The 13,216-nt window shown below is 46.2% G+C and overlaps 1 protein-coding gene across 2 annotated transcripts in view; it reads left to right on the forward strand.

Annotated features, from left to right (window-relative positions):
• Positions 1-3,240: 3,240 nt before the first annotated feature.
• Positions 3,241-13,216, forward strand: part of CHD8 (chromodomain helicase DNA binding protein 8) — a 69,393-nt gene continuing 59,417 nt past the window's right edge. For both annotated transcript variants that reach the window (XM_033168865.1, XM_033168863.1), the window contains exon 1: positions 3,241-3,386. The gene's annotated coding sequence lies outside the window, so the exon portion shown is untranslated. The remainder of the gene's footprint in view (positions 3,387-13,216) is intronic.

Here is a 13,216-nt window from a genome sequence, read left to right on the forward strand (position 1 = left end):
CGGGAACCTCTCTTCATCCTCTCATAGGTGAATGGTGCTTCCAGGTTCCCTCCTCCACCAATCTGTGCCTTTCCTCCAGCAGTTTCCTCTTCCAATGTTGGAGATTTCCATTGCCCACACTTTGGGTTCACAGAAGCCTTGGCAGAGGAGCTGGGGAGAGCGTAACCCAGGCCAATCTAACCAATCTTAGATTTTAAGCTCTACTGCACTGTTGTTTCAGCTTCGTATTAAATATTTCCACGTTTGACATTATTCTCTGACATTTCTTCTTCTTCTTCTTTGGTGATCACTCATGGCCAAGTAAAATTGTCTTCCATGAACATTATTAAGTAGTGGGTGGACATAGCAGACGACACAGTGATTCTCCAAACAGCTCTCTTTATTCTCAGGCTGGAACAGAACTGAACTGAAGGGCTGAGCCAGCCTGCTTATATAGTACTCAGTAAATTATGGTGCTGGAGGAGACTCTGGAGAGTCCCATGGACTGCACAAAGATCAAACTTCTCCATCCTTAAAGAAATCAGCCCTGAGTGCTCACTGGAAGGGCAGATCCTGAAGCTGAGACTCCAGTACTTTGGCCACCTCATGAGAAGAGAAGACTCCCTGGAAAAGACCCTGATGTTGGGAAAGATGGAGGGCACAAGGAGAAGGGGACGACAGAGGATGAGATGGTTGGACAGTGTTCTCGAAGCGACTGGCATGAGTTTGGCCAAACTGCGGGAGGCAGTGGAGGATAGGGGTGCCTGGCGTGCTCTGGTCCATGGGGTCACGAAGAGTCGGACACGACTGAACAACAACAACAACATGCAACAGTAACAACTCTCTAGCTACCCAATCCGTGAGCGGCACTCTCAATCCTTCATTTGCATGTGGACCTGAGTGAGAACAGCAGTCACGGTGGGCACACAACACCCCTAGTGGCCTAGGGTGAGAACTTCAATACATAACAAACATGGTCTTAACAGTGAGTCTGTAAGTGACTGTGGAAGCCAATGCTGGTTCCACATGTCCTTCCACAGTGGGGACATAGGTTTCCAGGCAGGAGTTGATCATGGTGAGGGTTTGCCAAGTGTGCCTTCCTCTTAGCGCATTTCTCCCTTTCATCCTGAGTTTGTGCTTCTTCAAAGTCCATGGTAAAAGCTGTTCTCCAACTGGAGCACTGGCAGACCAGTGTTTCCCAGTTTTCCATGCTTATACTGCATTTTTTTAGGTTTGCCTTGAGAGCGACTTTAAACCTTTTGCTGTCTACTTGTATTTCGCTTTCTGTTCTTAAGCTGGGAATAGAGTAGTTGCTTTGGGAGACGATAATCAGGCATCCAGACCACATGACCAGTCCAATGAAACTGATTATATCTCTGGCATGTATTTATATACTGGGAGAAGGAAGGAAAAATAGATATATTGAATGGACTTGAGTGTTTTGCATCCTGCCATGGCAGCTCCATAACAAAAGCTACCAACAAGTATCAAAACCACTTGATTTGAGCGCAGTGACATCCTCTTTGGGGGCAAGAGATGGTATCTCTGGCTATTGGAGAAAACAAAGGAATCTGCTTTGTGCCTAGGCAGAGATCTTTAGAATATACATCTAATGTATACATTTCTCGATTGTAAAATCCTCAAAGCAGTTTACAAAGAGAATAAGACAAAAGCACTGCAGTAAAAACAGTTTAAAACAACTATGTAAAACTTCTCCCAAAATCAGCAATGCACTTCAAACACATTATAAAACACATTAATGTTCCACATGTCTGTGTAGGTTTCAGAGGCAGTATCCCAGTTGATGGGAACCACAGGTGGGGAGAATGCTGTTACACCTAGATCCTGCTTGTGAGCACCGCATGGGCACCTGTTTGGCCTTTGTGAGAACAGAGTGCTGGACTAGAGGGGGCTTTGGCCTGATCCAGTAGGACTTATGTTCATCCAGCTGCTGATCCTTTTAAACTGGAGATGTGAGAAACTGAATGTGGCAACCTAGTAAATGCAAGGCATGTGCTCTTCCACTGAGTTATAGTGGGGCGAGGATGCATACATGCCATACATTTAAAACACACATACTTGGGGGGTGGGGTGGGGGGTGTAATAATGCGAGCTGTAGCTAAGGGTGCTGGGAATTCTAGATCTGTGAGGGGTAAATTACAGTCCCCACAATTTACTGCAATTTATTAAACTGAAAGGAGAGACCTGTGGGTGGTTAAATGCAGTCGTAGTCCTTTCTTTGATGGAAGAATGAGGTATTTCAAAAGGGCGGGAGTGACAGTCTGCAGATTGCCAAAAACACATATAGAGGTGCTCCTGCATGGGCATTTGTTTAGGGTCAAGATTAAGATTGTGGATTCTAAGGGTCCACCCCAGCTCTACAATTTTTATGCATGCCACATTGAGCACATTAGGATTTTTTTCTGATAAACCCCCCAAAGAGTGCTCCTCTGTACTGTCACTTTTTGAAATATGGCAACCCTAACTAATGGTCCCTCATGATCTTGGAAAAAGACGATCTGGGTATGTTTAGCCTGGATAAGGGGATGCTGAGAGGATATACGATAGCCATCTTCAATATCTCAAGGCCACAAATTAATCACGTGGCCTTAATTAATTAATTAAGCAAGTAAAATCCCACTTCCTTGAGATGAAGTACGAAATACCATATGGTTTCACTACTTGAGGGCAAAGTCAGATTTACTAGCTTTTATTATTATACGGATCAGCATCATCATATGGACCAAGAGACGGAAAATGGACCAGACAGGCGTGAAATCTGTCCCAAACTGCTCAGGCTCTGTTTTCCTCCTCTGTGAAATGGGAAACTAACCACAGTCGCATGCCTTGCAGGACTGTTGTAAAGGGCAAACAAATAAAGGGCAAAAGGTTGTCAAGCGACAACAAGCACATATCTGGCCCCCCACTCCTCTCCATCCCTCCCAAGATGGCTTCCCCATATAGGTGCCTAACGCATTGCCTGTCTGGGCGCGAGACGCGGCAAGATGATATTGCCACCTCTCCACAGGCCCCCATAGTTTTAAAACAACAGCCCTTTAACTTTTATTTGTATTGGTGGCACAGAATAAATCAGGCGACTTCCTTAGACAGCCTCTCCAGGAGCGGGAGGCCCGCTTCCCCCGCGCCCGCTTCCCTTCCCCCTCCTCCGCCCCACTCCGGAGAGAGACTGACTTCCTGGAAGGTTCTCTCAACCTAACCTGCTGCCTGGCCCCGCCCCCCAGGCCTCCCGGGTCCTTCGTCGGCGGCCGTAGCCTGGCGGAGCGGTGGGCGTGGCTTGGAGGGCCCCCGAGAGAAGTTAAGTTGCACCGTCCATGCTCGGCTGCCTTGTTCTCTCTTCTCTCTCCTTAGGAGAGGGGAGGGGGGCGGGAGAAGTGGCTCCTTAGAGGGTGAGTCCGCGTGGGGGGAGGGAGGGAGGGAGGGGGGAGGGGACCAGGGGGAGAAGAGGCCCTCAGGTAAGAGGTGCTATTATTTATTCATATATATATAAAAGGCCCTTTCCTCTTTCTCTTCACAAACCCACACGAGCGCGGGGGGGGGGGGAGGGAGGGGAAGGATTATTATGGGATGGCCCTCCTCACGATGCAGGCCCGATGCGGGGACGTTCCCCTCCCCCTCCCTCACCGCCGCCGCTCTCCTACGGCGAGTGAGAGGGACCATTTCTGAAGGGAGGGCCCTTCGCTTTCCGCCCTCCGGGGTTCGCTTAATGGGAAAGGTGGGGAGGGAGAAGCCAAACCCTGCTTTTGCAGAGGGGGGAGGAAGAAAAGGCTGCTTGGGTATATTTCCTTCCTCCACCCCCTCCAAAAAAAAAAATAATCCATGTCGCATTCTCTCTCGTGCATTTCTCTCTCCCCCGTCCCTGTTGGCTGTTTTATTTTGTGTGTGTTTCCACCGCCATCCGGTTTCTAGTAAAGGTTGGAAGGAAGGATTGCACCCCTGCTAAAGCCCTTTGCACACACAGGCCGCCTCGGAGGAGGAGGAGAGGAAAAGGAGGTGGATTGATCCTCGTCTTGTTGGCTCTTGGATGAAAAGAAGGGAGCTGGATTCAGGGAGAAAAAGGAGGAGGCCGAGATCTGGGTGGTGGGTGGATGTTGCATCCAGGAAGGGGAATTTCGGCGGACGTTTGCTCAGAGCATCGGGAGCAACCTGTGCGCAGAGGGGATGGCTCTCCTGCACTGCATGGGCCTTTTGCGCTTGTGGGTCGTTCCGTGCAGAAGTTGTGATGGGGGTGGGAAGAGGGCATGTGGGACACAGTCGTAGGAGGAAGTGACTCCCGTGTCGCCACATGGAGTTTGGCACGGAGTGGGTGGTAGGGTTCCCCTGATGTGCTGCCGAACAGCAGCAGTCTTCAACGCTGTCAGCTCCAGATGCACCTGGAACCTGAGTGTGCATTTGAGGACCAGTTTCTTACATGGTTTTATTGTATATTTGTATGGCGGTAGGGCTGCCCATCTTGGAGCAGGCTGTAACTTGGTAGTTCAGATGTTTTAGAGCTTGCACGTGGGAAAGGCTTTAAATGCAGATGTGCCGGGTTTTGAAATCGATGAGTGGCCAGGTGAGAAAGTGGTTTCCTAGGCATTTGTGTGCAGGAGGGACTTGTGAATGGATGGGTTCTCACAGACAGAAATGTCAGCCATCTACATGGCATCTTTTTTCATTTCTGCACATCTGCATCTGTGAATGGCTTTCGTATGTTTTGTCACAAAAGTATAGGAGGAAACCAGTGTCTCCTCTATTCTCTGGTGATACTGACAAGGTCAGAGGAGAGTCTAGTCCAGGGGTAGGCAATGCCAGATCTGGCCCAATTGCCTTCTAAATCCGGCCCACGGACGGTCCAGGAATCAGTGTGTTTTTACATTACTAAAATGTGTCCTTTTATTTAAAATGCATCTGTGGGTTATTTGTGGGGCATAGGAATTCATTCATCCCCCCCCTTCAAAATATAGTCCGGCCCCCCACAAGGTCTGAGGGACAGTGGACTGGCCCCCTGCTGAAAAAGTTTGCTGACCCCTGGTCTAGTCATTTTCCGCCTATGCTAGGAAGAATTTGCCCATTGACTCCTTTTCCCTGTTGCTTCAATGTTTATGCACAATTGTTGATGCAAAGGCTTTATTCCTAACAGTTTGTTTCTTTGGAGAGTGGAAGTGGGGATAGTGAAAGAAACAGCAGCTAATTTTTTTAATCGACATTTCTCTCAGACAGATGATCTTAGGGTGGGACATGTGAAAGTGTGTTTTATTGTGTCATTTGGACCAGTGTGTTGTTTGGACCAGTGATTGGGAAGGAAGAGGTGTAATCTATAGTTCAGATTGTTTAGGAAAATATTCTGATGTATTGAGAGTTAAAGCACAGTCCTGAGACATGGGTGTGGAGGGGAGATTTTCTGCAGTGTTCTATGTTTTAGTCTTTTGCCCCATGCAGACTTGGAAACATTTTCAAGGTTCCTGAGAATCAACATTTGATTTGTTAGGCACACAAGTAGCTGAATACCTGATATATTTCTAGTCTTGTTGATCTATGTTTCTCTTTTCCCCTCCTCTTTAGAAGGTTGCTGCAAACCTACCCTATTTACTTGGAAGTAAATTCTGTTGGAATCAATGGGGTTTACTCTCGGGTAAGTGTAGCTTACAATAGGGGTGGAAGAAAATGTATGTTGGGGAAAGGCCAACTAGCAAGGCTTTGCATGTGTTTGAGGGTTGAGCTAATATTGATCAGCCCACATTGTCAATGATGGAAGTAGTGGAACTGAACAATGATTTCAGCTGAGAATGGCCTTTTCAGTTTCAAGAATTCTAATAACTAATTTCAGTGTAGTCTTGTACATGACTCCTCAAAAGCAAGTCCCAATTTGAGTGGGACTTCATTCCAAGTAAGTGGGTATAAGATTACATCCAGATTTAACTTATTCTCATAATATCTGTGAATGCATATTTGGTCGCTTAATGACAGTGCTTTATCGTTTGACTTCCACTCTCATATTCTGAGACTTAGTATGGTTAAAAAAAAGTGAAAGGATGCATCCTTTTGCCCTGCCCCCAGTCTTACTGCATATGGTGATAAGGATTATAATCTGCTCTAGTTGTTACAGAGCTGGGGAGTGGTGATTGTTATGGAATAATTACTGTAGCATGAGGTGTCTGGGTGGTTGGAATATATTCTACTGTCTAAAGGTGTGCATAGGCTGAGATGAGGAAAATGTACACTTGGCATTCATGGGGGAAGGGGAGAATTATTATTTTTATAGGCAGTCCTAGAGATCCACCAGAGGTCATTCCTGGGCATCCAACTACTGTATACACATTTTCTCCATCAGCCAGCTTTAGGGCTGAATATTTTCAACATTTAGTGTTTTGAAAACCTCACTTTCTCTCTCTAGCCAATGGCTGGTAATGATGCTTCTACTCTTTGAGATGGGGATTGTGTTGGCTTCCACAAAATGGAGAAACCAGAGAATGTTGCAACAATTGGGCAGGTATCTGCCATGGGAGGTATAGGGCAGGGATGGGGAACCTGTGCCCCTTCCCGATGTTGCAAGGCTGCAACTCCCATCTTCCCTGATTCCACTGGCCATGCTAATGGGAATTTTAGTCTGACAACATCTTGAGGGCCACATGTTGCCCCCACCCCCCTTAAAATTATTATTTATTGGACTTATTAGTCATTTTTAAAAAAACTTAAGTTCAAAGCTAATTGCAATATAATGGAATGCAAAATTAAAATAATATAAAGCTAAAAATAAACTAAAAGTTAAAAATCTTGAGATACATAAAAAGCAGTCTTAACAAATCCCGCCCACTGAAAGAGCTCTCCAGTGTCAAAAAGAAGACCAAAAGCATGGCTGGGGAAAAAAAGTTTTTCCCTGGTGCCTAGAAGTAGCTAGTGATGGTGCCTAGCATGCCACCCTTGCCAGAGCATTTCCTTAAGTGGGGAGCCACCGCTGAAATGGCCTGGTCTTGTGTTTCCACCATCCAGATTTTCCTCCAAGAGGGCCCACTGAGATGGACCTCAGATGAGGAACACAGAGTCTGGTTTGGTTCATAAGGGGAGAGGTGGCGAGGTTTAGCCCATCATTGATCAGAGTGGTCATTTGGTCTTCTCCACGTGCCCTAATGGTCCCTGATATTTTGTTTCCCGTAGCTGCTTGGCAAACTGGGGAGCCAACTGGGCTTTTGTAGGCAGGCAAGGGCATCAAGTACATGGGACATTTACCCACTGCAAAAGCTGACTGCGACTTCAGAAAGGCCACCAGTCATGCCAGCAGGAAATCCCCAAAGCCTCCAGAAACACCAACCAGGATTCATCAGGCTTTGAGTGAGGACTATCCTAATATGTCTCCCACAAAGATGTGCTGCTTTGAGCTCCCATGACCTTAAACCAGGGGTGGGGAACCTGGTCCTCTCTAGACGTTGCTAGACTACAGTTCAGATCAGTCCCAGCCAGTACAGCCAAAAGTCAGGGATGATGAGAGATTTAGACCAGCATCTGGCGGTCCAATGGTTCCCCAGTCCTGGTTTGGGGATGGCAAGTTCCAGCCAAGGCTGGCTTCATGTTTGGTGGACCTCCTGGTACATTTCCAAGCACCATTCAAAGAGTTGGTGCTGACCTATAAAGCCCTAAATGGCCTTGGGCCGGTGTTACTGAAGGAGCATCTCCACCCCCATTGTTCAGCCCAGACCCTGAGGTCCAGCTCAAAGGGTTTTCTGGTGCGGTTCCCTCACTGTGAGAAGTGAACTTACAGGGAACCAGGCAGAGGGCCTTCTGAGCAATGGCACCCACCCTGTGAAATGCCCTTGCATCAGATGTCAAGGAAATAAATAACTCTACAACTTGTAAAAGACACCTGAAGACAGCCCTGTATCAGGAAGTTCTTAATGTTTGGTGTTTTATTATGTTTTTATATGTGTTGGAAGCCGCCCAGAGTGGCTGGAGCAACCCAGCCAGATGGGTGGAGTATAAATAATAATTACATTATTGTTGTTATTATTTGGATGAAATGTTCCAGCTGGGCACACCACCTCCTTGCTGTTGTGGCCGCTGCTCTTTTTGTTTGTCCTCTGCTCCTGGGCCCAGTCCAGACAACCGTCCAGAAGGAGAGTGCAAGGCAAGAGGGAGAAGGATGCTTAATCTCTACAATATGGTTACTGTTTTTCTGCTTGGAGAGGTAACGTGACTGGGCATTGAGAGCAATGAGGGACAGGGGTTCTGGAAGTTGGATGACAGCCTGTTTTGGATGCCGAAAGTCCCAGGTTCAGTACCCAGCATCTCCAGGGAGAGTCCCCTTTCAGAAACCCTGGAGGATTGCTGCTGGTCGTTGTGGACAGTACGAAGCTAGATGGATCTAGTGGTCTGACTCTCTGTAACACAGCTTCCCATGTTTCTGTTAGCCCAGTGTGAAGCTCCCCGGGTCCCCGCTGTGCATATCTCAGCAGAGACAGTGCAGATGGAGCCATGGACACAGCTGGTTGTGGAGTGTTAGCTGTGTGCACACTGTCACTTCCCATGCTCTCCTGAAAGGCTACTGCTCTTGAAGTCTGAAAAGAGGAAGGGGTTCATTTGTCGTATTCCCATTGGGAGAAAAGGCAGGATATAAATGCAATGAATAAGTGTTGGACAGGGTGACTGGCGTGTGACAAAGTTGCTCCTGCCGTGGGGGCAGGGGGCTGGAATAGGTGGTCCTCCTCGCCCTTCCCGAACTCAGCAGGAGCTAAAGGGCATCTTCTTGCTTTCTTGGTTTGCTGGAAGGAAAGCGGGCTGTATTAATGTGGGCTTGCAAATAAGCCACTTGCCTGGCCTACCTAGTCTCAGTTTGCATAAATGCAAAGTGGGATCAGATTATAAAAGGAGCCCCAATCTGTCATTTCTGTGAAGAACTTGTGAGGGGGTTTGCTCCTGTACTAATTGTAGACGGTCACCAATGAGCTATTTTGTGCTGTTTCCTGATAGGTAGCATGTAGTTTTGCAGGAGGGTCGCTGAGCTAGCTTTCTGCCTCTCTTCACAGTGATCCGTCAGCAAGGTAGTTCTTGGGAGCACAGTGCAGTAAACTCTAAATCACATTGCGATCGGCATACTTTGAATAAAGTATTTTACATGGGTAAAAAAAGGCGTCGTTTTGTGTCACACTGCTGGCAGTAAATCTGCAGAGAATTGGCCTTGCTTCAGATATAAAGTTACCCACCCACTGACACATATATACTTTTTCTTGACTTAAATACGTATTAACACAATCATTATATGTCCAAATAGATAGCCAAACAAGCTTTGCATTTGAAAGACACATGGTTCAGCATCGAAAGGACAGTAAGTAGTGGATGATAGATGCTTTATTTTCCAAGACTTGTGTAAGTGTAAGTCTCTTGGCAACTATAAGGGCTCACAGGATCCACTTTCATTGTCCATCTGTTCATCCTTGCACTGCAGGAATATCACTTAAAAGTCCATGAACTTCTTCTGCACATACCCAGGATTTTGCCAAAACAAAGTTAATGCCAACAGTAATTTCTGACAATAAATTGTGGGTGCATGGCAAAATCTCTGGCCCATCCTAGTGGGACTTTATTTTTCTGCACATTTGGTAAACTACCAAGTTTACCCCCCAGGAGCCCACTGCAAATAGGTAGCTCGCGGGGGTGGGTCTCATATAATGGCTGCTTGAAGGAAATATGCTGGCTCACTGCAGCCCCTTAATACTAATATTAGCAGCATCAATCTTTGCTAAATAGCCTAAAATGGGAAACAGTGATTTAAAATGTTGGTGGAGAGAGAATGGGGAACACAATTGCCTTCAAAACGCTAGAGCAATTTTTAAAGTGGGGTTTTGTTCTTGCATACGTCTGTGAGTAGAGCTGCTGATGCATTTCATTGTTTGTCCCCTTCTCCAAAGCAGGGGAAAGAAATGAGGCCAGTCACAGTCTTCCTCTTTAGATTCAGGGGCAAAGATGCTGATGTAGCAATATAGAGCAAATTGAGGTGGGGGGGGGGACTTGCGTCATGTTTGCTGGTGGTAGGAATGAAAGGAATAAGCTGAAGTTTTTTAAAACACAGAAGAAAGTGAATGAGGGGCATCTGTGTGTTGCATTCTGAGCTGCGATCCGATGAACTTCAGAGCCGTTTCTCTTCCTCTTAGAGAAGTGATACACTTCCTGTGTGGGATCGTAGCTTGGCATAACTACCACGCCTGGTTTTGCAGAATTTCACACGGGATTAGAATCCTAGTTTGCATCCTCTGCTCAGCAGGCATGCCTTGTAACCCAAGGATTGTTTTCAAGGTCATCCCACCCCCCCTCTCTCTTTGAGATTAAGATGGAATGAAACACACCCACCCCCCTCGCTTTCTGGTGCCTGCTCTCTTTATCCCAACACTCAGAGCTGACTCGGAAAGTTGAAGAAACTGGATTAGGAAATGGTTCATGTCCTGCATGTTCCTGGTCTGCATGCAGGCACTGGACCCGTCGGAATCTAGAATTAATCTGCATCTTCTATCCTACTTCAATGAAGTTGCAGTGTTTTCAGGCCACATTCTGAAGGATTCGTGTCCCGTGACCTGGTGATAGCAAAGTGTCAAAGGAAGCCGAGCTTTGAACTGGATTTGGCCGATCACCAAGTGAGTTCAAACCGCTGGGCCATCGAGGCTGTCACTCGATGTCTGCTGGCAGCGGCCAGCTAGATGCCTGCGGGAGGTTCAGGATCAGGGCATGATGGGAATATCCATCCCCTCCTGCTAATCCTCAGCATCTGGTGATCAGAGCTTTTGAAACATTGACGTTTTAATGGCTGTTGTGGCTAGTAGGCCAGATTCCAGAAGACAAGTTGTGTTTTAGTCTGTCACAAGGCAGAGAGCTCTCTGTCTCTCCTGAAGGGGAAGAGGGCCTAATCCAGTTGACACTAGGCACTTTTTGAGTTCATTGATTTAAGTGGGAAAATTAACAACTCTATATGCAAGCTCATGCTGGAATAAGCCACTTTCTCCCCAACCGGAGGTGCATTTTAAAGTGCTTTAACTTTGGACAGTCTTACCTGGTGGCGCAGGCAATGCATATTAGCACTGTTCACAAGTTATATTTTCATCACAGATTTAACCAAACCGTGTCCAGGTAGTGAGGGAGAAAACACGGACACATGCCTTTCCCAGATCCTTTGATTTATGCCAGTGTTTTTCAACCTTTTTTGGGCAAAGGCACACTTGTTTCATGAAAAAAATCACGAGGCACACCACCATTAGAAAATGGTAAAAAATTTAACTCTCTGCCTATATTGACTATATATAAAGTAATTTTCCCACGGCACACCAGCCAACATCTCGCGGCACACTAGTGTGCCGCGGAACAGTGGTTGAAAAACACTGATTTATGCGACTGTGACTAAAAGTGAATTTATCCCACAGGTATCTTTCTAGCTGTGTTCCTCTAGTGCGGGCACATCCAACTCCTTAGAGGCTGCAATGTATTCCCAGCATAAAACAACTGGCAGTGATCTACGCATCTTTCATTTTTTATTTTGAGGGGGTGGTATGCAAGCCAACAAGCAGGGGGATGGCTCCAAACATATTTATCTAGTAAGATTTGTATACCACTTAATAAAAACAACAACCTCATAAGCGGTTTACACAAAATGGTATAAAATGCTTGTTTGTTTATTTATATTTTAAATTTATTTTTCACCTAAAATAAAATAAAACTTTACAGATTTTGACGTAGACCATAAATTTATTTATCCGTTGACTTCCCATCCCTGCCATGCTTTCCATTGTTGTTGTTGTTCAGTCATTTAGTCGTGTCTGACTCTTCGTGACCCCATGGTCCAGAGCACGCCAGGCACTCCTGTCTTCCACTGCTTCCCGCAGTTTGGTCTGACTCATGTTGGTAGCTTCGAGAACACTGTCCAACCATCTCATCCTCTGTTGTCCCCTTCTCCTTGTGCCCTCCATCTTTCCCAACATCAGGGTCTTTTCCAGGGAGTCTTCTCTTCTCATGAGGTGGCCAAAGTATTGGAGCCTTAGCTTCAGGATCTGTCCTTCCAGTGAGCACTCAGGCCTGATTTCCTTAAGAATGGATAGGTTTGATCTTCTTGCAGTCCATGGGACTCTCAAGAGTCTTCTCCAGCACCATAATTCAAAAGCATCAATTCTTCGGCGATCAGCCTTCTTTATGGTCCAGCTCTCACTTCCATACATTACTACTGGGAAAACCATAGCTTTAACTATACGGACCTTTGTTGGCAAGGTGATGTGTCTGCTTTTTAAGATGCTGTCTAGGTTTGTCATTGCTTTTCTCCCAAGAAGCAGAAATCTTTTAATTTCGTGACTGATGTCACCATCTGCAGTGATCATGGAACCCAAGAAAGTGAAATCTCTCACTGCCTCCATTTCTTCCCCTTCTATTTGCCAGGAGGTGATGGGACCAGTGGTGGCCATATGCTTTCCATATTTACCCTTAAATGCTGCAGATTTCATGTATAACATCCAATACATCTATTTTAACCTGTTTATCTTAATAATTGATGCAGGTGCTCATATTTCAAATCCTGCTCGCGTTATAAAATGCTTGCTTAAAATAGGCAGAATGGAATTATGAATATAGATAAAATCAACAGATTTTGCAAACAAATATACATGATAAAATTTACAGACATCAAAAATACTACAGATAACTCGCATTTTACGCTTATTTAACTTACTAGATTGCAGCTTTGCGCAGGGGGAGGAAATAAGTAAATGTCTATTTATTAACACCCATGCATGCATGTATTGGATCTGGTAAGGCTTAGGGAAGGTGGTACTAGGGCTCTGGTAGCATCCCAGGGTCTTCAAAGGCAGAGTAAGCCAGCCGGGGAAGGAGGCGTGAGGGCTGTGGCAGGGTCCTAGAGTCCTGCCCACAGCCAGGCAAGCTCTTACAGGACTTTGGAAAGAAGGATTAAGGGCTCTAGGACCCTGTGGGAGACCTTGCGCCTCCTTCAAGGTGGGAAGGATATGGGATGTTGCTTGAGCCCTTGCTCCACCTTCTCAAAGTTGGGTAGGTTGGGGCCCAGCGATATCTGGTTGGCTACAGATTAGACACCCCAATATATAGAACACTGTTAGATCGTTCAGAGCATTTCGTCGCTTCTATATCTGTAATCCTGACAATATCCCTGCAAGGTAGGGCAGTTGTGTTTGCACCTTGCAAAAGTTGCTAGGCTAAGAGAACAGCTGGAAGCTGTCGGATGACTTTGTTGCTGAGGTGA

This window comes from Lacerta agilis, chromosome 14, assembly GCF_009819535.1.
Source record: "Lacerta agilis isolate rLacAgi1 chromosome 14, rLacAgi1.pri, whole genome shotgun sequence".
In the NCBI taxonomy this organism is placed as follows: domain Eukaryota; kingdom Metazoa; phylum Chordata; class Lepidosauria; order Squamata; family Lacertidae; genus Lacerta; species Lacerta agilis.